Consider the following 2,500-nt stretch of genomic DNA (forward strand, 5'->3'; position numbering starts at 1 on the left):
GCACGAGGCGGTCGCACGCCTTCGGCTCGCCCCACCGGCAGGACGTCCCACGATACATGCCAGTTAAACACCGACGGGCGGTGAACCAACAGCGTGGGACACAAATCCAACTACGAGCTTTTTAACCGCAACAACTTTAATATACGCTATTGGAGCTGGAATTACCGCGGCTGCTGGCACCAGACTTGCCCTCCAATAGATACTCGTTAAAGGATTTAAAGTGTACTCATTCCGATTACGGGGCCTCGGATGAGTCCCGTATCGTTATTTTTCGTCACTACCTCCCCGTGCCGGGAGTGGGTAATTTGCGCGCCTGCTGCCTTCCTTGGATGTGGTAGCCGTTTCTCAGGCTCCCTCTCCGGAATCGAACCCTGATTCCCCGTTACCCGTTACAACCATGGTAGGCGCAGAACCTACCATCGACAGTTGATAAGGCAGACATTTGAAAGATGCGTCGCCGGTACGAGGACCGTGCGATCAGCCCAAAGTTATTCAGAGTCACCAAGGCAAACGGACCGGACGAGCCGACCGATTGGTTTTGATCTAATAAAAGCGTCCCTTCCATCTCTGGTCGGGACTCTGTTTGCATGTATTAGCTCTAGAATTACCACAGTTATCCAAGTAACGTGGGTACGATCTAAGGAACCATAACTGATTTAATGAGCCATTCGCGGTTTCACCTTAATGCGGCTTGTACTGAGACATGCATGGCTTAATCTTTGAGACAAGCATATGACTACTGGCAGGATCAACCAGGGAGCTGCGTCAACTAGAGCTGAGCAGCCGGCCGCCCGGGAGTGTGTCCCGGAGGCCCGCGCGAACACGCAAGCGTCCGCTCAATTATTCCGCAAACAGGAGGAGGCTGGGCTCCCCTGCACGATACACCTCGAAACCCTCTCAGGTCCCGGCGGCGCGCAGCGCCGTCCTAAGTACTTGGTCGGGTTCGAGAGAGGCGCAATCGCCCGGAGATAGGCGAGTAGACGCTTTCAGTGCGACCACCCGTGCTCCCAACTGAGCTTGCCGCTGCCGACAGAGGCCCGGGAGCGTGCTGTCGTGGTGTTGCCGGCGGGAGACAACACGCGGCCACAAACAGTGGCCGGGCAGCTCCAACGCCAGCGCCACAGAGGGGCAGAGCCCCACTTGGGTGCCAAAGCGAACTCTCCCAGCACAGCGCACGCGCCAACACATCCGCACAGCTGCGATACAAACCACCTGCGAGAACCGCGGGGGCGACCGAGCAGCAGACGGCGTCGCGGCGCCGAGTGCCGGGCGGCGGCGCATCCTCAACGCACACAGTCCTCAATCGGACCAGCACACTGCAGATGTCCACCGCGCTTCGCACCGGGCCCGCGAGGACCCACTTTGGCCGCACGGCGCCGCGCGTTGGGTGCGCCGGCGCGCAGCTGCGCCGCCTGCCGCGTCCGTCGGCCGGCGCGCCTGCCACTGGGCGCCCCCACCAGCCGGCTGTAGCGCGTGCACCCACGCAGCGCGCGGCCAGCACGCCGGGCGCTCCCCCCTCACCGGCCGGGGACGGTCCCACCCAGCCACCGCCGCGTATCGCTTCATACCCACATGCCCACTCACGTTCGTGGGTATGACGGGTGTCGCTGAAGCAACCAGTTAATACCTGTACCGATTGTCGCAATCAATGATTCACCTCCAGCGTATACAACCGCGCAACAACGGATTTCCAGTTCATTTGCGTAACTTGGGCAGCAAACGTAGACGTCCATCTACATTTGCAAATTCAGTGGGTCTTGCATGCCTGGATGATATGCGTCACGACACGCCACATCAGCCCACATACATGCTGCGACGTATGCACGAGAGAACACGTGGAAGGTGGCCCGCGTACGTATGCGAATGCCATTGCACAGCTGCGAAGCTCATTGAACACGCAAACTCCCGCCTGACGAACTAGAGGCGACAGGGGAGCGATATAAGTCTTACAGCAGTACACATTACAGTGGATAGCGGGACCATGTGGAACGTACGCACCACTCGCTAGATGTTGTGAGGGTACGCACCGTAACATGAATCAATACGCAGGACACCAGAGAGTGCGAGCACTGACCTATGTTGAGAGGGTTGCGATTAGGCAACGCTACATGAATGTTTCAATTCATATAACAATTACAGGTTAGGTTAGGGCCCAACGTAGGTTAGGTTAGGGCCCAACGTAGGTTAGGTTAGGGCCCAACGTAGGTTAGGTTAGGGCCCAACGTAGGTTAGGTTAGGGCCCAACGTAGGTTAGGTTAGGGCCCAACGTAGGTTAGGTTAGGGCCCAACGTAGGTTAGGTTAGGGCCCAACGTAGGTTAGGTTAGGGCCCAACGTAGGTTAGGTTAGGGCCCAAAGTAGGTTAGGTTAGGGCCCAACGTAGGTTAGGTTAGGGCCCAACGTAGGTTAGGTTAGGGCCCAACATAGGTTAGGTTAGGGCCCAACATAGGTTAGGTTAAGGCGCAACATAGGTTAGGTTAAGGCGCAACATAGGTTAGGTTA

The 2,500-nt window shown here is 57.5% G+C and overlaps 1 non-coding gene across 1 annotated transcript in view; it reads right to left on the minus strand.

Moving 5' to 3' along the window:
- The window catches only part of LOC126197170 (small subunit ribosomal RNA), a 1,909-nt gene extending 1,150 nt beyond the window's left edge, over positions 1-759 (minus strand). Inside the window, exon 1 of the ribosomal RNA XR_007539562.1 lies at positions 1-759. This exon is cut by the window's left edge and continues 1,150 nt beyond it. This is a non-coding gene — a ribosomal RNA (small subunit ribosomal RNA).
- Between the last annotated feature and the right edge of the window lie 1,741 nt (positions 760-2,500).

The sequence above is a fragment of the Schistocerca nitens genome, chromosome 7 (assembly GCF_023898315.1).
Source record: "Schistocerca nitens isolate TAMUIC-IGC-003100 chromosome 7, iqSchNite1.1, whole genome shotgun sequence".
NCBI lineage: Eukaryota > Metazoa > Arthropoda > Insecta > Orthoptera > Acrididae > Schistocerca > Schistocerca nitens.